Source organism: Myxocyprinus asiaticus, chromosome 43 (assembly GCF_019703515.2).
Source record: "Myxocyprinus asiaticus isolate MX2 ecotype Aquarium Trade chromosome 43, UBuf_Myxa_2, whole genome shotgun sequence".
Lineage (NCBI taxonomy): Eukaryota > Metazoa > Chordata > Actinopteri > Cypriniformes > Catostomidae > Myxocyprinus > Myxocyprinus asiaticus.
The window spans coordinates 4,321,068-4,346,308 of record NC_059386.1 but is presented as its reverse complement, the minus strand read 5'-3'; the positions used below and the strand labels follow the sequence as shown (position 1 = coordinate 4,346,308).

Sequence of the window (25,241 nt, the reverse complement as noted above, 5' to 3'; positions counted from 1 at the left end):
CCTCTAGTGCTAATGTTTGGTTTCAGATGGCTTATTACAGCCAAAAAGCCAAGAGAAGTGAATATGTGCTCCCTTTTGTTTTACCCAGGGGCAGTTCTAGGATTTTTTTTTTTTTTTAAATTGGGGGACAATAGGCCCCTCTTTTTAAACAGATAAAAAAAGAGGGGCCAAACTTATGTTGTGTATTTATATATAAATCTGTAGATACCAAAAATTATTTGTAGTTCAGTAAGCTTTAAAATCAACAATAAACAGTGATACCTTATTAGCATTTGATTGCATTTATTCACTATTGTTAACCAAAATTGTTTAACAAATTGGCAACAATCAATATTTTAAGTTCATTTATTACATAATTAAAATAAACCCTTACAAAAAAATCTAAACTAGTCGCAAACTTTCCACAAATTTGCCGCTCGTTATTTTCACATGCAAATGAGCTTTTTATTCACCGCAAATGTTTGCCAGAAGTTTGCAGCTCTTCGCCGGTAGTGGTGAACCTCTGGCCAATCTTTGGCAGCAATGGACAAGTTTGCCGCAAACTCATTTGCATATGAAAATTGGCCATGAACTCTCGATTTTCATAAGAGCATTCATGTTTAACGTAATTAGGTAGTTTTATTTCATGTTAACATTGGATATACAACTTTATTTTTTATCATCTAAGCATCTTGAACATTTTGAATTTGACAGATTTGTTTTTACTTTAAGGTGCTGTGGAAAATCAAACAAAAATAAAACTAAAATTAAACTAATTAATGATTTAAAGGAGATGTAAACAATTTTAGCCGTTCTGGAACTTCCACGAGACATGAGCTGTTAAACTAGACACGCCCCCTTTTCCCAAAACACCGCCTTTCAAAAATAGTGTTAAGCAGTGGGTCTTCTCACGGTTGTTAAACATAACAGTAGCAAAATAGCACCCTCAGCTGACAACTGTTATGAATCTAATTATGACATTAAACCTGAATGTTCCACTTCAACTACTAGATGATGAGAACATGCAAAATGATTGACAGGCAAAACTATTCACAGGTCACCTTTCAAATCTCCACCTTTGACCAGCCCCAACCAGTATGTGGCTGAATGTGTGGAAGTCACTTCTACACCAGAATTGATCTATTTCACACCCACACCTATCATATCACTTCTGAAGACATGTATTTAACCACTGGAGTCATATGGATTACTTTTATGCTGCCTCTATGTCCTTTATGGACCTTCAAGGTTCTCATCAGCATTCACTTGCATTGTATAGACCTACAGAAAGACATACACATCTGGGATGGCATGAGAGTGAGTAAATAATGAGAGAATGTTCATTTTTGGGTAACCATTCCTTTAAAGACTCTTTTTACAAAAACAGTCACTTGACGAATCAGTGAATCAGTCTTTTTGGTGAACAAATTCAAAAGTATCGAGTAGCAAGTTAATGACAGACAAATTGATATTATCTAAAGTTATTTCACTCTAATAAATAAATGTGACTGGAGTGACAGCCCCTTAAGAGTTGGGAAGAGATGAGTGAAAAATCTGCTGTCCACTAGGCAGTTCTTCTGGTCCACACACTAAACGAGAGAGAGAGAGAGAGAGAGAGAGAGAGAGAGAGAGAGAAATCTAATTGACAGTTTATAAACTGATTATAGAAAAACAAACTTATAGCAACTGAAACTTACGCTTTCCTTGGCTTTGGTTTCTTCTTAGCGAACGAAATCACCTTGGAAGTCAGGAACCAATGTGTGTAAGATCCTCGGTGCACTAGAGAGTTTTTCTGGTCTGTACAGAAAGAGAGTGAGAGGCAAATATAATAGACATTTCATAAATTGCTTATAGGAAAGAAAAAGTCAAATGCAACCGAAACTTACATTTTCTTTGGCTTCATTTTTGCCAAGACAGATTTCAAGGGTCAACAAATACCCTTGGGAGTGAGGAATAAATGAGTAAAAGATGTTTGGTGTACTAGGCAGTTCTTGTGATCTGTATACAGAGAGAGAGATAAGCAGATAAAATATAGATGTTTTTATATAGTTTACAGAAAATTTAACCCAGAAAAGATACAGATACCTAGCACTTTATTACATTTAGGTTGGATATCATAAATTTTCTCACACAGAAAAATAAAGATAACTTATATTCTTCTTCGTTTGACTTCTGCTGGAGAATCCTCTGTCCCAGGGTCTGTGTGTTCAACATCTTCTGGTAGCTTTAAACTTGCTTCATAGTAATTATCTACAAAAAAAGGACTGTCCCCATACAGTCCATTGTTTTGCACAGGCAACATTTCAGATTAATCAATATGACAGATCTTTGACAGCATGTGAAATTATACAGTATGGCTATATGATTATGTAAAGATAAGATATTATTCTTCATATGTGGGACATGACATGTTTACTAATGAATACACAGCTATATCGCTTGATTCACCAACATAAACAGAATCTACAAGATTGCACTAACCTGATGTGAATATTCTATAATGGTGTGGGTTCAATCATTCTCCATATTCTTCCTAAATTTTTAATGCCTTGACAACATCTGTTTTGTTTGGTGGACACATACAGTACATTATATTAAACTTTGTTTAATGCTTGTCATCTCATGTTGCTCCTGTTATTAGAAGTCCAATTACTCTCCATACCGAAGTCAATTTGTCTCAATTCCATTTTTCATTGACCCCAAAAACAGCCCCTGCAGGGAAGGAAAATGAAAGATATACATTAAAAATCACTAAACTGTTTTGTTTTAAGACACTAATCATTATGAATCATCATTATAATCACAATAATATCTAGTGTACTACATAGATGCATACTAAAACATATATACATTTCTGCACTTGTTATTTTTAAATCATACTGCATTATCAGAACCTGCTAAAAATAAGATAAGCAACTGAACAATAAAGCACTGTAAATTATAACAGATTACATCACTGGAGATGTGAGATAAAGTTACTTATGGTCAGTGTTGGGTGCAACAGACTACATCTGAATAATACAATCAATTACTGTTTCATTATGATTACATATTGAGTACATTATATATTAGGCACCGCAATAAATTAGTAGCTAATTAATTTGTTTGGTAGGCCTTGTGTGATAGCGTTAAAACACTGAAAGTGGTCTCGTTCCTCATGTACTTAGACTACAGAAATAACAACTTACAAGAAGACACAAGGATAATATCACAGTGCAATGCAGTGTTGTCATTGAAACATTGCTTACCTAGCAGTACTCATGGAAGAAAAAAAAGGCACAGTAGGGATGGGCGGATCGATCCTAAAGTATCAATATTTCCGATACTGATGTTGTATCAAAAATATCAATCCTCACACAAAAATATTTATTCTAACATTTTTTTTTATTTATTTTTTTTAAACTAGGGATATTATTATTTGGTTACCATGAACATGAACAATAATCGTAAGCCTCAAAGTGAAATAAAAAGGATTAGGCCATATTAGCAAATACTTTTGCAGGACCGGAACTATTTCTTCTTCCGCTCATCTTAACATGCATAAATACTGAAAGACACAAGCAGACAAGTGCTTGCACCATCACAAGACTCATTCAAACAAGAGTGATCAGTGTCTTGTAGAGGTAATGATAGAAAATCAGAGAAACAGCTTCTGGAGTAAATTCACATTAAATAACAACATATCTAAAGGTGACATTTCTTATAATGAGTTTGTGTGTAATTGTTGTTAATAAGTAATTAAAAAAAATAGTTCACCATGATTTTTATTAAATCCCATGGTTAAACTATAGTTACTGTAGTGAACAGTTAATTTTAAACAATAGTAATGGTAAACAAAACAGAAGTCTAATAATTTTCTGTTTAGGCTCACAAATGTAAAAAAATAAAATAAAATTACTTGAATTATGAATAAAAATAATATTATAATATTATAAATTACCCATTTTATCCCAAGAAATTGCAAAACAATCAATTTAACAGAAGTATCAGTATTGGTATCAGTATCAATGATATTGGACTTGAAATGATTGGTATCGGATCAAAAATAAAATAAGTGATATCATCCATCACTAGCACACAGACAAATATGGCTGTGTGGTCTTGATTCACATTCGGCGGGAACAGCAGTTTAAATTTAAACACTCAACTGCCAATGGTCTCGATGTAAAAAAAAAAGTCCCGCCTTAAAGGTAAGAGATCCAATCCACTGATAGATCAGTGATCCAGTCACATTTTAGATTCAGACTTCGCCTGTCAGTCGACTCGTGTACGCGCATGCGCTTTAGTCAGAAAATGATAATTTTTTGTTTTCTGAGCTAAAGCACAATTTATGATAACTCTGCAGTCAGACATTACTGCTGAATATAAATTTGTTCTTTGAATGTAATCTTGACCAACCTTGACCTGTTTTTAATAAATATAAAACATTTTCAATATTTAACAAATGTGATGGAAAAAATAAATATACAGGTGCATCTCAATAAATTAGAATGTCGTGGAAAAGTTCATTTATTTCAGTAATTCAACTCAAATTGTGAAACTCGTGTATTAAATAAATTCAATGCACACAGACTGAAGTAGTTTAAGTCTTTGGTTCTTTTAATTGTGATGATTTTGGCTCACATTTAACAAAAACCCACCAATTCACTATCTCAACATATTAGAATATGGTGACATGCCAATCAGCTAATCAACTCAAAACACCTGCAAAGGTTTCCTGAGCCTTCAAAATGGTCTCTCAGTTTGGTTCACTAGGCTACACAATCATGGGGAAGACTGCTGATCTGACAGTTGTCCAGAAGACAATCATTGACACCCTTCACAAGGAGGGTAAGCCACAAACATTCATTGCCAAAGAAGCTGGCTGTTCACAGAGTGCTGTATCCAAGCAATGATAACAGAAAGTTGAGTGGAAGGAAAAAGTGTGGAAGAAAAAGATGCACAACCAACCAAGAGAACCGCAGCCTTATGATTGTCAAGCAAAATCGATTCAAGAATTTGGGTGAACTTCACAAGAAATGGACTGAGGCTGGGGTCAAGGCATCAAGAGCCACCACACACAGACATGTCAAGGAATTTGGCTACAGTTGTCGTATTCCTCTTGTTAAGCCACTCCTGAACCACAGACAACGTCAGAGACGTCTTACTTGGGCTAAGGAGAAGAAGAACTGGACTGTTGCCCAGTGGTCCAAAGTCCTCTTTTCAGATGAGAGCAAGTTTTGTATTTCATTTGGAAACCAAGGTCCTAGAGTCTGGAAGAAGGGTGGAGAAGCTCATAGCCCAAGTTGCTTGAAGTCCAGTGTTAAGTTTCCACAGTCTGTGATGATTTGGGGTGCAATGTCATCTGCTGGTGTTGGTCCATTGTGTTTTTTGAAAACCAAAGTCACTGCACCCGTTTACCAAGAAATTTTGGAGCACTTCATGCTTCCTTCTGCTGACCAGCTTTTTAAAGATGCTGATTTCATTTTCCAGCAGGATTTGGCACCTGCCCACACTGCCAAAAGCACCAAAAGTTGGTTAAGTGACCATGGTGTTGGTGTGCTTGACTGGCCAGCAAACTCACCAGACCTGAACCCCATAGAGAATCTATGGGGTATTGTCAAGAGGAAAATGAGAAACAAGAGACCAAAAAATGCAGATGAGCTGAAGGCCACTGTCAAAGAAACCTGGGCTTCCATACCACCTCAGCAGTGCCACAAACTGATCACCTCCATGCCACGCCGAATTGAGGCAGTAATTAAAGCAAAAGGAGCCCCTACCAAGTATTGAGTACATATACAGTAAATGAACATACTTTCCAGAAGGCCAACAATTCACTAAAAATGTTTTTTTTAATTGGTCTTATGATGTATTCTAATTTGTTGAGATAGTGAATTGGTGGGTTTTGTTAAATGTGAGCCAAAATCATCACAATTAAAAGAACCAAAGACTTAAACTACTTCAGTCTGTGTGCATTGAATTGATTTAATACACGAGTTTCACAATTTGAGTTGAATTACTGAAATAAATGAACTTTTCCACGACATTCTAATTTATTGAGATGCACCTGTACATAAACATGGGTCATGCAGGTGGCTTATGAAAGACTTATAACAATGAACAATGTCTTGATTTTTTGATTATCAATTATTCTAACATTTATTAAAATTATTATTTCTAAGAAGAAGAATAAAATCTAGGGATCCATTTAAAAAAAAAAAAAATCAAATCAATGTAACTTTTCAAATGTGGCCTATGATTCATAAGCCTGATCTGGGTCACACACCTCCCATCAACAATCGGCCCTCATGTTGTTTGCCATCACGTATGCAGTGCCACCATTGCCAAACATGGTCCATCTTTGGCTGACAGGACGCATGCCGTTGCTGACATGAGGCCATCAGTGCCAGCTTGAGGCCACACTCGGACCAAGTCTGCTATGTGGGTGGTCGAGGAAATAAACACAGTCCAAAAATATCAACCAGTTTCTCCGTTTTGAGTCGTTCTCGATTCCCAACGCCTCTGAATCGAGGAGTCAATTCTTTTTGGAATCGATTCCCAGCCCTACCATCTACTTTACCACCCCAATAATCAGGGCTCAAGTTGAGGGGGATGTGGGGAGGATGCCACCCCCCTTGTTGAAAGAAATGCCAAAAAGCAACCCCATTGTAAAACCACCATGCCCCTTACTATCCCTGTAACAATTAAGGAACGGAGGAAGCTGGGGCCGGCTTGACAAAACACGTAGACATTTATTGTTGCACTTTTCAGCCGCACACAATAACACACTGCTTCACACTACGTTATGCTTTTCAGCTTCACAACACATAACTCTGTTGGCTTTTCTGATCAACACTACACACAGACAGCTTTGTGCATCTCTCTCTTTCGTCTGCCGCTGCCCCTCACTGGAATGCGAGACCAGTGTGGCACACAGGTGGACCTCATTCACCACTTATCTTCCCGGCCTCGCTCTGCCCAGATGCCGCTCGGCCCCTCCATGCTCGCCCCGCCCAGCCTGCCACAATCCCCTTTAGATTAATTGTCTCATGTATTACTGAGAACTAATCATGCAAGTAAAATATTTTAATTCTTTACGTAAACAATAAAATAACAGACTTTAAATAACGCCGATTAGCCGAGCAGCAAAGATTTAGGTTAATGTTTGGGGTTGCAAGATATCAAGAGATGCAATACCCCAATCAGATATTTACACTCTGTGCATCTGTTTGCATCCCGCAAGACAATAAGGAACACTCTCTACAACACGGCCACTCCAACTAACACCACCTTGGATCATAAATCGATTTTCTTGCCTGAAATAATTTTTAAAATCCAAAGCAATCACTGTATGATTCATGTTGTCTTAACTGTGTAAATATAACAAAGAGTAGCCTAACTTTTGAATTATATACTGTGGCAAGAAAAAGTATGTGAACCCTTCAGAATTAGCTGGTTTTCTGCATTCATTGTAGGGCTGTCGATTTAATGCGTTAATTCAGTGCGATTAATTATAACGTGTTAAAACAATTAACACAAATTAATTATGTCCCCGGACCGTAATAATGTATATTCCTTCCATATAAGCAACTCAAGCATGGAGCACCACCTGTTTTCTCCAGGGGGCAGTAAGTAAATCTCGTTGTATAGGCAACGCGCAGCTGAAACAGACCACACTTACTGAGAGCAGAAAACACAAGATGAGAACATGTTTTTGCATACAAACACAGCTTGATGGAGTGCAAATCCCAATGCAGGGATCTCAAGACATGTTTTTCTAAGTTTCAAACTTAATTTAACTTGACACTGTGACCTAAAAATGTAGATGCTCTAAAAATGTCCATCTGACACAGGTGTATATTGATGCGTCCTTAGACAAGCCCTTATAATACATTTCTGACTGATTGACAAATTCAGTTGCAAAATGGATTGCTGTGATCTGTAGGCCAATGATAGTCTTTAAGCTCTCAAGTCTCACGCATTCACCATGAGACACAAGCATTTCAACAAGTTCACATGCTCACATGCCACACCTTGTATTTCTCATGCTGAGAAGTAAGGGATAACGTTATGGTTACTTTCGTAACCTCCGTTCCCTGATGGAGGGAACGAGACGTTGTGTTGATGTAGTGACACTAGGGGTCACTCTTGGGAGCCCCAAACACCTCTGCTTTTTTGAAAAAAAGGCCAATGGGAATTGGCGAGTGCAATTTGCATGCCACTCCCCCGGACATACGGGTATAAAAGGAGCTGGTATGCAACCACTCATTCAGGTTTTGTGCTGAGGAGCCGAGACCAGGTCCCGGCCATTTCAGCGGGTAATTCAGTGTTGTGGCAATAGGGACACAACATCTCATTCCCACCATCAGGGAATGGAGGTTACGAAAGTAACCATGACTTTCCCTATCTGTCACTCACTCGACATTGTGTCGATGTAGTGACACTAGGGGTCCCTATACAAAATGTCACAACTATCTGAACTGTGTTACGTGAACTGGCGGTGCGTGACGGGCAGACCGCTGTGTTTCTTGTAGCCAGCACACCAGGCGTCACGTAACCTCCCCCAACGCTCTTATGAGCGTCGAATGGTCCTTCAGGAACAAGTCGACTGCTCAACAATAGGGACAGGCTAGCCCAGCCGAGGGGGGGGGGGTATTTTGAGTGGAATATGTCACATGGTCTTACCGAGTCTTGTCAGAAGTATGTCATGTGGAGAGGTCCTATGGTAGGTCCTACCCGAAGGGGGAGGAGTTTCTACAAAGCATGGCGACTGGGGGCAGAGGGCACTCTGCCCAAGGAAGACGCAGTTTACCGACAGGGAAACGATTTTGCGGAAGATATCACATGGGGTCGCCTTCGGGGAACGAGCACATGTGGAGCACTTACCTCAGTACAGGGCCTTATTAGCGCATGTACTGGGATGGCAGCTAAGGAGGAAAGTCCAACTGCCAGAGGGCTAAGGATGAAAGTCATCCAGAGATCACAGTCTGTGAACACGACTGGGAGTCAAGAGCGCACGTATTCACCTCAAGGGAGGAGAAAGGCACTACCCGGCCAGCTGTCCCGGAACTTACCTGCTCGTGCCTGCCAATACACGGGACGAGACCGGCTCAACCCGGAGATTGTAGAACCTCGCAAAGGTGTTGGATGCTGCCCAGCCTGCTGCTCTGCAGATGTCAGCCAAAGAGGCAGCACTGGCCAGGGCCCAGGAGGCCACCACACTCCTGGTAGAGTGGGCTCGTAACCCCATAGGGGGTGGCACATCCTGAACCTGATATGCCATCACGATGGCGTCAATGACCCAGTAGGCGATCCTCTGTTTGGAGACAGCGCTTCCTTTCCGCTGTCCACCAAAGCAGACAAAGAGCTGCTCGGAGCTTCTAAAGCACTACTTGCGATCCAAATAGATGTGTAAATCTCGCACCAGATACAGCAACGCCAAGGCTGGGTCTGCCTCCTCCTGGGATAGCGCTTGCAGGTTCACCACTTGATCCCTAAAAGGGGTCGTGGGAACCTTGGGCACATAGCCCGGTCGGGGTCTCAGGATCACGTGAGAGTAACCCGGACTGAACTTCAGGCACGATTTGCTGACAGAGGGTCCCCTACCCTCTTGATGGAAGTGAACGCAGTCAAGAGGGCAGTCTTCAAAGAGAGTTCCTTAAGCTCAGCTGACTCCAAGGGCTCAAAGGGAGCTCTCCATAGACCCCGAAGGAATACAGAGAGGTCCCACGAGGGGACGAGGTGTGGTCTGGATGGATTCAACCTCCTAGCGCCTCTCAGGAACCTGATGATCAAGTCGTGCTTCCCCAAGTACTTACCATCTACTGCATCGTGATGAGCCGATATAGCGGCTACATACACCTTCAAGGTGGAGGGGGACACTCAGCCCAAACCTGAGTGATCGTGTTTACCACCATCGTATCTTCTGTGTCCCATCCAAGGGCCAGACGTGGAGATTCCAGAGGTCTGGCCATGGGTGCCAGATGGTGCCCCGTCCCTAAGAAAGAAGGTCCTTCCTTAGAGGAATTCGCCGGGGGGTGTTGTCATAAGGAGCGTGAGATTCGAGAACCACATCTGGGTGGGCCAATAGGGTGCTACTAGGATGATCTGCTCCTCGTCCTCCCTGACCTTGCACAGGGTCTATGCAAGTAGGCTCACTGGGGGAAACGCGTATTTGCGTAGTCCAGGGTGGAGAGTGGAGTCTCCCTGAGGATAACCTGACGTGACAATGCGTCCGCTGCAGTGTTGAGGTCATCTGGGATGTGAGTTGCTCGTAGCGACTTGAGGCTCACTGCTGCTGACTCCAGAGGAGGAGACAGTGGGCGAGTTGTAACATGCAACGGGAGCGTAGACCACCTTGATGGTTGATGTACGCTACCATTGCTGTGTTGTCCGTCCGGACCAACACGTGCTTGTCCTGGATCAACGGCCGAAACCTCCGCAGGGCGAGCAGTACTGCCAACAACTCTAGGCAGTTGGTGTGCCAACGCAGCCACGGGCCAGTCCAGGAGCCGGCGGCTATGTGCCTGTTTCATACGGTGCCCCAGCCCATCTTGGAGGCGTCTGTTGTAACCACGACGTGCCTGGAGACCTGCTCTAGGGGAACCCCTACCCCATAGAAATGCAAGGTCGGACCAAGGACTGAAGAGGCAGCGACAGATCGGCGTGATGGCTACACGATGTGTCCAAACCGAGAAAAGAGATGCTCTGAACCGGGGAGAGCTTGCTCTTTTCCCAGTTGACCCGAAGCCCCAGTTGGCTGAGGTGCCGGAGCACGGGGTCCCTGTGTGTGCACAGCAACTCTCGAGAGTGAGCTAGGATTAGCCAGTCGTCGAGATAGTTGAGGATGCGGTCGCCCACTTCCCTTAACGGGGCAAGGGCTGCCTCTGAGACCTTCGTGAAGACACGAGGGGACAAGGACAGGCCGAAGGGGAGGACCTTGTACTGGTACGCCTGGCCTTCGAAGGCAAACCACAGGAAGGGTCTGTGTCGAGGTAAGACCGAGACGTGGAAGACGATGATTTATCGAACGCAGCATTGGAGTGCGGGCTCATCCATTCGGACGCACAGTCTCAGGCCGACGCGGAAATGACGGACATGCTTTCCCGGGCGGCCGTGAGCGTCGGGCTAGAGTGGAACTCTCCACTCTCCCCTGAACCCTCGCGGCTCGATGATTGGTTCCTGGGCCCCCGTTCCTTTCTTTCCGGAAGTGCATGAGGAGCTGCCAAGATCATGGGAAGCACCTTTTACTGCCCGGTCCTGGTCTTTCAGCTGCCCTGCTCTCACTACCCTTGATGGTGGACCGGCCAGGGGGTATTCAGTGATCCCCCAGGTGGATAAGGTGCTCACAGTGCACTTGTGTCCACAGAGCTCCGCCACCTGGCACAGGCACCCGAAGCTCCTGTCTAGGGCCTGTTGGTTTTATGTCATCCCTGATGACTAGGGCCTACGGTGCCACTGGACAAGCCGCCACCATGGGGTAGTTCTGACCCAGGATTGATGCAGGAACTGCGCTCAGTGACCAACCTCGCTCTCCGGGCGATGAAGGTCATGGCACGGTCTCTCAGGCAGGCGATGTCCACCCTGGTGGTCCAGGAGCACCAACTTTGGCTCAACTTAGTTGAGATGCAAGAAGCTGACAAGGCACGGTTCCTTGATGCCCCCATCTCCCAGATTAGCCTGTTCGGCAACACCGTCGAGAACATACAACACATCCCGCTCCCGTCTGCTCAACGCCAAGGGCGTCCTCCTGCAGCAACAACACCAGCTCCGCCGCAGCCCGCCCCCGTGGCCCGGCCCCGGCGTGGAGCCCAACGCAGAAAACAGACGCCACCCGTCTCGCGGCTGGCCGCAAAGAACCCGAGGAAGGCTTCGAAGCGCCCCTGAGATGGGTGACCCAGGGGCGAGGAGACCTGTTTCTCTGGAGCTGGTGAACAGACCACTCCATCCCCGAAGAGAATCCTTTATTTCATTTTTTGCCACATGCCCAAGAGGCTGCGGTACCCAAAATTTCAACAAGAGTGGTTTTCTCGTTTCCTGGGTCACATGTCCGGTGCGCACGGCCATCGACATGACCACCATCCACGTCCCATTTTTGCAGGTATGGCGCTCCAGCAGCGGACCCCCCGCCCGTGCGCCCAGCTGTGGCACAAACACGCCCACACGGGATTGGTTCCGGTGGACTACGGGGACAAAATTTTTTCTACCCCCTCCTCGGCCAATCTTATGGTGGGCGGCAGGAGCCAGGTAAGTGCTTCAATGTCCCTGGACTCAGCACTGCCATGGGGCTCGAGTCCCCTTGATGTGGCACCTTGAGCTCTGCCCTGCTGTGCTTGAGCTCTGCCCTGCTGTGAAGCCCCACCCGCCGGTATGTCCGATGTGATCATTCCCTGGGTGAACCTGGGCGCGTGGCTCGCGCTTTCCAACCCGTCGTGATGGCTGACCCGGACCGTCCAACTCGGCTACGCGATTCAGTTCACCAGGCGCCCACCCAGGTTCAGCGGCGTCTGCTTCACCTCGGTGAAGGGCGAGAATGCCGCTACCTTGTGTGCGGAGTTCGCTACCCTTCTGCGCAAGAGCGCTATAGAGCCTGTCCCTCCAGCTGAGATGAAGAAAGGGTTCTACAGCCCTTACTTCATTGTACCGAAGAAAGGCGGTGGGTTGCGACCAATCCTGGACCTGCAAGAACTGAACCGGGCTTTGCACAGACTCCCGTTCAAGATGCTGATGCAAAAATGCATTCTAGCAAGCGACCGGCATCAAGATTAGTCCACGGTGGTAGACCTGAAGGATGCGTACTTCCACGTCTCGGTCTTACCTCGACACAGACCCTTCCTGTGGTTTGACTTCGAAGGCCAGGCGTACCAGTACAAGGTCCTCCCTTTCGGCCTGTCCTTGTCCCCTCGCATCTTCACGAAGGTCACAGAGGCAGCCCTTGCCCCACTAAGGGAAGTGGGCGTCTGCATCCTCAACTATCTCGACGACTGGCTAATCCTAGCTCACTCTCGAGAGTTGCTGTGCGCACACAGGGACCTCATGCTCCAGCACCTCAGCCGACTGGGGCTTCAGGTCAACTGTGAAAAGAGAAAGCTTTCCCCGGTTCAGAGCATCACTTTTCTCGGTTTGGAGTTGGACTCAGTCTCGATGATGGCATGCCTCAGGAACGAGCATGCACAGTCGGTGCTGAACTGTCTGAAGGCATTCAGATGGAGGACAGTGGTTCCACTGAAATTTTTTCAGAGGCTCCTGGACTGGCTAACGGCAGTACTGCTCGCCCTGCGGAGGTTCCGGCCGTTGATCCAGGGCAAGCACGTGTTGGTCTGGATGGACAACACAGCGATGGTAGCGTACATCAACCGTCAAGGCGGTCTACGCTCCCGTTGCATGTTACAACTCGCCCACTGTCTCCTCCTCTGGAGTCAGCAGCACCTCAAGTCGCTACGAGCCACTCACATCCCGGGTGACCTCAACACCGCAGCGGATGTGCTGTCACAACAGGTTATGCTCAGGGGAGAGTGGAGACTCCACCCCCAGGTGGTCCAGCTGATTTGGAGTCAATTCGGTCGAGCACAGGTAGACCTGTTTGCTTCCAGGTAATCCTTCCACTGCCCGCTTTGGTACGCCCTGACCGAGGCACCCCCACGGTATTGATGCATTGGCACACAGCTGGCCCCCTGGACTACACAAATATGCATTTCCCCCAGTGAGCCTACTTGCACAGACCCTGTGCAAGGTCAGGGAGGATGAGGAGCAGATCGTCCTAGTAGCACCCTACTGGCCCACCCAGACGTGGTTCTCGGATCTCACGCTCCTCGTGACATCCCCCCCTGGCAAATTCCCCTGAGGAAGGACCTTCTTTCTCAGGGACAGGGCACCATTTGGCACCCGCGACCAGACTTCTGGAATTTCCATGTCTGGCCCTTGGACGGGACACAGAAGACCTAAGTGTTCTCCCACCCACAGTAGTAGACATGATCACTCAGACTAGGGATCCCTCTACGAGGCACCTGTATGCCTTGAAGTGGCGTCTGTTCGCTAAGTGGTGTTCTTCCCAATGCAAAGACCCCCAGAGATGCGCAGTCAGGTCGGTGCTTTCCTTCCTGCAGGAGAGGCTGGAGGGGCGGCTGTCCCCCTCCACCTTGAAGGTGTATGTAGCCGCTATTTCGGCTCATCACGATGCAGTAGATGGTAAGTACTTGGGGAAGCATGACATGATCATCAGGTTCCTGAGAGGCGCTAGGAGGTTGAATCCCTCCAGACTGCGCCTCGTCACCTCGTGGGACTTCTCTGTAGTCCTCCGGGGTCTACGGGGAGCTCCCTTTGAGCCCTTGGAGTCAGCTGAGCTTAAGGCACTCTCTTTGAAGACTGCCCTCCTGACTGTGCTTATTTCCATCAAGAGGGTAGGGGACCTGCAGGCATTCTCTGTCAGCGAATCGTGCCTGGAGTTTGGTCTGGGTTACTCTCACGTGATCCTGAGACCCGGACCGGGCTATGTGCCCAAAGTTCCCACGACCCCTTTTAGGGATCAGGTGGTGAACCTGCAAGCGCTATCCCAGGAGGCGGCAGACCCAGCCTTGACATTGCAGTACGCATCTATTTGGATCACACGCAGAGCTTTAGAAGCTCTGAGCAGCTCTTTGTCTGCTTTGGTGGACAGCGGAAAGGAAGTGCTGTCTCCAAACAGAGGATCACCCACTGGGTCATTGACGCCATCGCAATGGCATATCAGACTCAGGACATGCCACCCCCTGCCGGGTTACGAGCCCACTCTACCAGGAGTGTGGCGGCCTCTGAGGGCCCTGGCCAGTGGTGCCTCTTTTGCAGACATCTGCAGAGCAGCAGGCTGGGCAGCACCCAACACCTTTGCGAGGTTCTACTATCTCCGGATTGAGCCGGTCTCGTCCCATGTATTGGCAGGCACGATCAGGTAAGTTCCGGGACAGCTGGCCGGGTGTACCGCTTGTGCATAGTGCCTTTCCCCTATACAGGAATACGTGCGCTCTTGACTCCCAGTCGTGTTCACAGATTGTGATCCCTGGATGACTTTCCTCCTTAGCCCTCTGGCAGTTGAGTTTGCAGAGAAACTCCCTGCCAGCCCAGTACATGTGCTAATGAGGCCCTGTACTGAGGTAGGTGCTCCATATGTGCTGGTTCCCCGAAGGCGACCCCATGTGAGATCTTCCGCAAAATCGTTTCCCTGTCGGTAAACTGCATCTTCCTTGGGCAGAGGCCCCTCTGCCCCCAGTCGCCATGCTTTGTAGAAACTCCTCCCCCTTCGGGTAGGACCTACCATGGGACCTCTCCACATGACATACTTCCGACAAGACTCAGTAAGACCATGTGACGTATTCCACTCAAAATACCCCCCCCCCCTTTTTGGGCGGGGTGTGGTCTCCGCGGTGTCTTCCCCTTGGGAGGGACACCCCCTGACGTAGACACTTATGGCTCCCAGTCGGTTAACAAATTCCACTCTTTTTGGGGGAAAAAAAGAGGAAAAGAGGCCTCGGCTGGGCTAGCCTGTCCCTATTATTGGGCAGTCGACTTGTTCCTGAAGGACAATTCGACACTCATAACAGCGTTGGGGGAGGTTACGTGACGGCTTGGTGCGCTGGCTACGAGGCACACAGCGGTCTGCCCGTCTCGCACCGCCAGTTCACGTAACACAGTTTGGCTAGTTGTGGCATTTGTATAGGGACCCCTAGTGTCACTACATCGACACAACATCAAGTGAGTGACAGATAGGGAACGTCATGGTTACTTTCGTAACCTCTTCCCTGATGGAGGGAACGAGACGTTGTATCCCTCTTGCCACAATGCTGAACTACCCGCTGAAATGGCCGGGACCTGGTCTCGGCTCCTCAGCACAAAACCTGAATGAGTGGTTGCATACCAGCTCCTTTTATACCCGTATGTCCGGGGGAGTGGCATGCAAATTCCACTCGCCAATTCCCAATTAATTTCACGGTCCTGTCACCTTGTCAGGTTGGGGTTTTGTCTGACGGAACAATGACATCATCATCCCATGTCTTGTGATTCGTTTACGTTCTTTTGTGTGAGTGCACAGGTCCGGTTGTGAGTTACCACCGTGCACTCTTCGGTCAGTCTTGTTTCATGTCCTGAGCATGGTGTCTGGATCCTGACTTCCTGTATGGTTCGGTTTCGGTCTGTGTTGGGATCCGGACACTCATGCTCCATGTTCTGTTTGTTTTGCCAGCGGCACCTCATGTGTTTCAGGTGCCGCTGGAATGCGGAATCAGCATTTCCATGGAAACCCTGCATGCGATCACCTGTGGGAGCGCTCTTCACAGAGGACTCCTCATAAATCTAGCAATCGCCTGCAGGAGCGCTCTTCACTGAGGATTCCTCATAACTCTGCTGAAGTTATTATTTGAACTGTAAATAAATCCTTTGAACTGTTCCTCTGCCCTTGGGTCTCTGTCTCACTGTCACCTTCTGTGACAGAACAATCCAGCCCACTCCTCTGACAGTATCATGCCAATTACATAATCAATACAAAACATCCAATGCTCAAAGAAAAATCTTAAAAGTAGCAGATGCATACCTGACTTCAGCAAAATGTGTCGTGTTGGTATTACAGTGATTTCTGGGTACAGAAAATTCCACTGATCAATGTACTAAGTTGCCTTAAATACCCATACCAGAGTAAACATCAAAACCAAATGGTAAACAAAAGGAATGTGAGAATGAATTGAATCAGATGACTGAAGGCTGCACCTTATCTGTAGGGGCATGTCCCCCCGTGCAGACAAAATTTCCCTAAATTCTCAAAACTTTGTCAGTAGATATTCTACTGCTGTGGGGATGAGACACTAAGATCTTTTGAATGAAATCAAACATGAATATTTAGGTTTGCTGTGTAAATACAATAAAGTATTTTTTTCATACAAGCATTAGGTGATCTTGAGGTGATTTTTAGCTGACAAGGGACAGGATGGGGAAAGAAAGGAGAGGGGGAGAAGGGAACAGATGTGGAGGGACAACAATGAAGCAATATGCATTCAGTGAGGTGTGATGCTTGAGAGGTGTTGGGGGGCCTGGGTAGCTCAGTGAGTATTGACGCTGACTACCACCCCTGGAGATGCAAGTTTGAATCCAGGGTGTGCTGAGTGACTCCAGCCAGGTCTCCTGAGCAACCAAATTGGCCTGGTTGCTAGGGAGGGTAGAGTCACATGAGGTAACCTCCTCGTGGTCGCAATTAGTGGTTCTCGCTCTCAATGGGGCGCGTGGTAATTTGTGAGTGGATCACGAAGTGTAGCATGAGCCTCCATATGCGGAGTCTCTGCGGTGTCATGCACAACGAGCCTCGTGATAAGATGCACGGATTGACTGTCTCAGAAGCGGAGGCAACAGAGACTTGTCCTCCACCACCCGGATTGAGGTGAGTAACCACGCCACCATGAGGACCTACTAAGTAGTGGGAATTGGGCATTCCACATTCGGAGAATAGGGTATAAAAATGTAAAAAAATAAAAAAATAGAGAAAAGAGATAGAGGTGTTAACTTTGTAAGAGACTTCTTATGCTGATTTTGTCCGAAGTTCTTTGTTTTCTCAGGTGGCGATACTCACTGAGCCCAGACTACTTGGCACTGCCTTACAATAATGTACACTAAGTAAAACAAGTATAGTATAAAATATGATGCATAGCATTTAAATTTATATATATATAAAGGCACAGCCTCATGGTCTTTTCTTTATTTAATTATTGCGAATTTGTATTGAATTTAGGGTTTCCTGTGAGTGGTAAGAGAAAAATGTACCATTACAGAATGTAGTACACTTGTAGTAAAGTATTTTACTGTATTTTTATTGCTGAACCTCACTGCTATTTTTAATGCCGGTTGACTATAACAGGCACAGTGATATACATATTAAATAATATACATTAAGACAAAACACCAGGTATATTATATACTATGGTATCAGACTACATAAATATTCTAAAAACAAAGAATGTGTTTACAGCTTCTATATTATTTATTTACTGCATATTTGCATTGAATTCAGAGTTTATGTCCATGAGACCAGTAAAAGAGCACAGAACCTGTTTGTCAAATGATTAGTGAAAAATGACAAAAAGCTTTTATCTCATTGGTCAGTCAGTTTTCATTGCAGTCCGAAGAAAATAAAAATTGGTGTGAATAGGTCTTTAATTATGAATTAGGAATTGTTGACAGAGAAAGTTTATTGCAAGCGTCTTGAGATCGCTGAACCCAGTCTAAACTGGTTTGGCATTATCTGGTTAAACTTGTTCTGAAACTCTTCGTTTGTTTGTTCAACTAGCTTTGTGCAACATTCCTCTGACTTGACTGAAATAAATAACTAACTAATGAAGGCACAGTAGCATAGAAGCCAAAACTTTTGCATACATTACAAAATGAAAAGTAATACTGTAAAATATTGCATTAACCAGACCGTGAACTATGATGTATTAGCTATATATGACAGCATGTTATACATGAGATATATAATAAGTAGAATTGATATTATATTTTATGGTTCAATGAGCTGAACCCAGTTGTGATAATCAGTAAGTCACAAATTATGGTACCTCCTTTGTTAACTTCTGTCCAGAGAGTACTGCATTATAACTCCACACAAAAAAAAAGAAATAATTATTAATTATTTCTGATAGTAACACTGATCTAAACAACCAGTAGAACCTACAACAATGAATATAGAAATTAGGTATATATATATATATAATATATATATATAGATTTGGGGCACCTTTCACCCATCACGAGCCAGGGGCGGGATGGCACATTTCGTGGCACCTTTCTCCCATCGCGATCTTACGAGTTCTGTGCAGGGGCGATCCACCCCAGAGAATGCCCTAGGCACCCTAGCTCATATCGCCTATGCCAGGATCCGCTACTTATTGTAGGCTTCAAACTTGGGTTAAGGTCTGTTTATTTACTGTAAATGCCTTTCAGTCTGCCTATTTTAAAACTTCATCAAACTTAAAAAGAAAAAAACCTTTGTCTTGATGTAATTTTCATTCTGTTTTTGCAAAGCAGACTGCTTTTTTTAATATAATTATTATAAATAATTATGCCATAGAACACTTTATCTTATACATCAGACATCTATGGCTGTAATAATTCTATATTTATATGTGTAACATGTATATCTGTAACAAATGCTGTATTTTTGTTTTAACAGTCGATTAACAGTTTTTGATTCACATATATGTACCTCATAAAACAAAACATATATACATAGAACCAAACGTAACCCCAACTATTACCCCATCCCCTCCCAATCCCACCCTAAGCCCAACAACATAACAGTGGTCCCAAATGACATAGGCACACACATGCACAAAAAAATTAATTAATAAAAAAACAGAACAACAATAATCACACATTCACAAATGACAAATACCCACCCCATTTCTCCACGAACAATTTATACCTCCCCGTTCCTCTGAATGTTACTTCCTCAAAGGCCACCACCCTTCCCATCTCCAAGAACCACTCCTGAAAAGAGGGCGCTCCAGCCAACCTCCAACTCCTCAAAATTATCTGCCTGGCGATCATGACACTGGTTAAGACCCAACTCTTTATGTGTCTACTTTCAATGTCAATGACCACCCCATCACCCAAGATACAGAGTCTGGGGTAGAATGATACCTGAATGCCTAATACATCGCACACCAGACTCTGCACCTTTAACCAAAACTTTTGTATTTCAATACATCCCCAAAAGACATGGGTTATATCTCCGTCCTCTGATTGGCATCGCCAGCAGGTGGGTGTGTCTTTAAGACCAAGCCTATACAATTTAGAGGGGATCCAATAGAACCGATGTAAAATCTTGAATTGTATAAAGCTTGTATTGTATCTCCAGATGCAATTTTTATGTTTTTTAAAATCCTAGCCCATTCTCTCTCCTCCAATTCCAGGTTTAAATCTTTCTCCCATAATCTCTTGAGAGTGGTTGAGACTCTGTCCCCCAGACTCTGAATTAATAAGGAGTAATACACTGATGCCTCATGGCCTTTTCCAAAAGCAGAAATCACCTCTCCTAGAGTATCTGCTGCTTTAGGGGGGTGTATGCTATTCCCAAAAACAGTACAGAGCACGTGGTGTAGCTGAAGATACCTAAAAAAACTGAGATCTGGGGATCCCAAAATATTGAACCAAATTTTCAAAGGATCTCATCACACCACTCTCATAAAGATCACCGAGTGTATTAACCCCCCTCGCAATCCACTCTGACCAACATAAAGGGGACTTATTAATGCATAGTTTGGGGTTTAGCCATAGGCTCGAGGCAACATTTAGATAAATATCTGAATTAAACACTCACTACCGAGTGCAAATGTGAAATAACGGGGTGTGATTTAACTTCTCTGGTTAGAGTGATAGAAAGGCTTTGTAATGGCAAAATAGGGGCAAGAAATTCTTGTTCAGTGCAGAACCAGGGAGGGGCTCTTTCAGGTGGAAGCGACTGAGCCAAATGTCTGAGACCAAATGCATAATAATAAAACAAAATCTTGGGTAGGCCTAGCCCACCTTTGTCAATCGGCCTATGTAACTTATTGAAATGTAATCTGGGGCACTTACCACTCCAAATGAAAGACTTTGCTATGCTCTCAGATTGCTTGAAATAAGAGAGGGGGACATCTACAGGGAGAGACTGTAGCAGGTAGTTAAATTTTGGAATACAGTTCATTTTAATAACATTAACCTTCCCAATCATAGATAAATGTAATGAAGCCCACCTGTCTACATCGCTCGAAAACTTTTTTATTAAAGGGTCAAAATTAACTCTAACTAAATCAGACAAATTTGTTGGGAATAAAATACCCAATTACTTAATGCCCTGTTTGGGCCACTGGAAGGAGCCTGGCTGGAAGGCCGTTACTGGACAGTACGCTGTCAGCGCCAAAGTTTAGGATTTAGACCAGTTGACTTTGTATCCTGAGAATTTGGAAAAGGAATGAATAATTCTGTGGAGGCAAGGCATAGATCTAGTAGGTTCAGAGACAAATAATAAAATATCATCTGCATAAAGCAGAAGCTTATGCGCCATGCCTCCCGCCACCACCCCTGGAAAATCATCTTCCCTTCTTATCGTGGCTGCTAATGGTTCCAGGGCAAGACAGCACAATAATGGGGAAAGAGGGAAACCCTACAAATGCTGTATTAATATCTGTAATATTTACAGATTCTATATATGTAATCTGTTATATTTATTGTAAATTCAGCTGAAACACACACAGAGGGTTTTCTTCCTAGCAAGAGTGCAGTTTGCAGAAATGCACATTGTGTCACACCTGAGTACAGAGAATTATCTCAGCATTTTGCAACCGGGTGACATTTAAACATTGACCCCAGCACTGAGTCTTGCCTCTTGCTGTATGGGGACCTGGCAAATGCTGGCACCAATTCATCCCTTTGGTCTCTGAGACATTTGCTTGAGGTTCAAATACATTCCTCTTTTTATGTCAACTGAGGCTGCACAGACAGAAATCTAGTACGCTGAAATCTATTTTTAGTGAATGTGAGTTTTGATGTAAAAGTCACAAGAAATAATTTCACGCTCCAGGTGCACAGCGAATCATCTCTTGTTTTATTTAACTTCCAGCTGTTGTTAACAGGGGGTAGCAAAATGCTTGAGAGCAACTGGTACTTGTTCTTAGCAATCACATCTGTCTTGACAAGGCTTTGTAGTGAAAAGCCTTTTTCCCTAAACAGTTAAAAAAAATTACTTAACAAAATCCAATATACAGCATTTCAGGCTCTTGATTTGTTATAATTTTACTGTTTGTTTTTGACTTTGAAATCTGCTATGCAAAGAGCTTAACCTTATTACATAAAATATATATATATATATATATATATATATATATATATATATATATATATATATATATATATATATATTAATATGATGTATTTTTCTCATTCAAGCTTTGTTTTAAAACAAGCTTAAGTGTTTTAATACTGAAACAATTATATAATAGATTCAGAATCCACACCTTGGAAAAAATATTAAGCAAACATAAAGGTCATAATGCATTTTATAATATTATTAGTACTACTACTAAATATTACGTTTTAATGTACTGTTCTTGAAAGTTTTAAAGGTTGTATTGAATTCTATTTTTAAGCTGGAAACAAAATCGGCATAACAGTTGTCAGCAAATGGGTAATAATAACTGCATTTGCATAGCATTATTTTGAGCAACAGAAAACAATGGAATAGATGAAAGCTAAGCAAACAAAAATGCACATCTTTTTGTTTGAAAAGTTTGACCAGTGAACATTTCTCCTAAATATAAAAGTGGGAAATCAAGAGCGAAATACTATGCTAAAATAGCAGTGCAATACTGCCGCTGTTTTCATTAAACATTAAGAGAGATCACTACTCATTTTTAAGGGGAACTAAGGCGATTACAGATTTGCATATTCATTGCCGGATTAATCAAATTGTTTGCCGGCTAAGATTAACTTTATGTGGGCTGAAGAGAAATTTGGACAAAAACAGAACCAAAGCGTTCGATTCTGGTGACTTTGGGAATAGTGTTTTTCATTTTCTTGAGAACTAATATGTAGCAATAATGAAAACAAATGTTTCACTAATTCAATTGTACAGTTGCATTTACATTTAAAGGCATTGCTACAATTGCCAACATAAGCATTTTTCATTATGGGCTCTACTTTCGTGAGTGCGTAAAGCGCAGCGCTACACACTACGACCGTGCGCATCGTCTTATCTAATTTTCACAATTGCGCTTATTATAAGTGCAATTTTCGTGCCAGAGCAAAGCACAAGTGGGCATGGGTGGGAGTGTTTGCGCTACTGTGGGTGTATGCGCACAAACTGTGGGTGTATTGTATGGCAATGAAGTGGCGCAAAGCACAGTTTGCTTTTTTTCTGAGAAATTGGTCATTGTGCTGAGATGTTTCAAAAGCAGGTCTCTGTGTTAGGAAATATATTATTGCATCTGACATGAAGATGGATCATCAAATATCATATTATACTAACTTATAATATGACAGTAGCATACTTTATCTAGGCTTTTGAATATTCACAATTGATATAACTTGAAATACACACTGTTAACCCCTTCTTTTTTACTGGATGAAGTAACAGCTCGATGTATCAGTGTTTGATGGATATTGTCCAATGTAATCCACAGAAACTCCTGTAGATAATGCGTGTAAAAAATTATTTCCCCTCGAGTCATCTTTGAACTAATCAGAGAAGTCACTGTTACCATGGGAATGAGCAGTTCCCTTATGACTCAGGACACTCGACATTGTGTAGCAGCGCATATGGGGAATATATTCTTATACGACCTAGTTGAAACCTCTCTACAATAACGGCAATTTTCTAATATTGGCTATGGTGTTTGAGCCCCGCCTGTTTTGGCGTGAAACTGTCTGCTATAAAAACAGGTGCAGAAACACCATTTCCTCAGAATTTTTTCCTTCAAGGCAGTGATCATCTCTTGTCTAGAAGCCCTCTACCTTCACCATCGATATACATGAGTCAGCGGAATCTTCGCGGGAACACTTTCCTCTCCCCTGCAGTGCTCCGGCGAACATGACAGCACATTGCCGATTGACGCTTCGCTGGTGAACAGGCCTCAGCATCCTGATTCCCCGCAGTGCTTCGGCTGGGTTTGTGTTTCCTTACAAAGCAGTTGTATATTGTGTATTGTACTGTATATTGTGTGATATAAATATATATTTATTTATATACAGTTGTGCTCAAAAGTTTGCATACCCTGGCAGAAATTGTGAAATTTTGGCATTGATTTTGAAAATATGACTGATCATGCAAAAAATCTGTCTTTTATTTAAGGATAGTGATCATATGAAGCCATTTATCATCACATAGTTGTTTGGCTCTTTTTTAAATCATCATGATAACAGAAATCATCCAAATGGCCCTGATCAAAAGTTTACATACCCTTGAATGTTTGGCCTTGTTACAGACACACAAGGTGAAATACACAGTTTAAATGGCAATTAAAGGTTAATTTCCCACACCTGTGGCTTTTTAAATTGCAATTAGTGTCTGTGTTTAAATAGTCAATGAGTTTGTTAGCTCTCACGTGGATGCACTGAGCAGGCTAGATACTGAGCCATGGGGAGCAGAAAAGAACTGTCAAAAGATCTGTGTAACAAGGTAATGGAACTTTATAAAGATGGAAAAGGATATACAAATATCTTTATCTTTAATATTTTAAATATCAATATATTTAGAAAAAAATTACTTAATATAAAGCTATTGATAGTATAAAAATACAACATAACAGAAGTATAGAACAATATATTCAAACAGCCTATATAAATTGTTGTAGATTCTGGACTGCAAATTAAGTGTGAGGAAAACGTCTTGGTTACGTACATAACCTCGGTTCCCTGAGATGAAGGGAACGAGACATTGCGTAGCAACACATATGGGGAATATCTTCTTATACGACCTAGTTGAAACCTCTCTACAATAACGCTAATATTCTAAGATTGGTTATGGTGTTTGAGCCCCGCCTGTTGTGGCGTGAAACTGTCCGCTATAAAAACAGGTGCACAAACACCATTTTCTCAGAATTTCTAACTGAGAACAAGGAGTGCATCGCTCATACCTCAAGAACTCTGAGTCTTGTAGTGCGGCTAGCATTCGCAATGTCTCGTTCCCTTCATCTCAGGGAACCGAGGTTACGTACATAACCAAGATGTTCCCTTACAACTCAGTAAACTTGACATTGCGTAGCAATGCATATGAGGAACAGAATCCCATCATGCCACACTACACGACATAACTTCCCAGAGAGGAACATAAGTGAGTGATCCTCGTGTTTGCCAGGAGGGGAGCACTCATAACAATATATGAACTATAATCATATAGTATGAATTAACTCCTTATGAACCCAATGGGGAATGGAGTTTATTTATAATGAAAGTGCTTGTGACTTTATGGTAAATTATAACGGCCTGCATGCAGGTGGTTGTGTAAATGATGGGGAGCCCGTACTTAAAGGGAGGGGCATAAGTATATATATTTGGCCAATGAATAGCAAGTGCTCTAAACAGAGAGGACTTGAGAAGAAAGAGACATTACTTCTAGGTTGTAAAACCTTGCAAATGTGTTTTGAGAGGACCATCTTGCTGCAAAACATACTGTATGTCTTGTAAGGACACACCATTGGTCCATGCCCATGAGGAGGCCATGCCTCTAGTTGAGTGTGCTTTAACACCAATTGGGCAAGTCTTACCCTGCAACTCATAAGCCAGGGCAATTGCAA

The 25,241-nt window shown here is 43.5% G+C and overlaps 1 long non-coding RNA gene across 2 annotated transcripts; it reads right to left on the bottom strand.

The window, feature by feature from the left end:
• Positions 1–372: 372 nt before the first annotated feature.
• On the bottom strand, positions 373–2,686 carry LOC127433293 (uncharacterized). 2 transcript variants are annotated; one of them, XR_007895871.1, is made up of 5 exons: positions 2,461–2,686; positions 2,110–2,243; positions 1,866–1,977; positions 1,677–1,776; positions 373–1,568 (listed from the first exon to the last, which is right to left on the bottom strand). It is a non-coding gene; the product is annotated as an uncharacterized LOC127433293 (long non-coding RNA). The 2 variants fall into 2 exon arrangements; XR_007895870.1 differs by having other exon boundaries at positions 1,866–2,243.
• Positions 2,687–25,241: the final 22,555 nt, after the last annotated feature.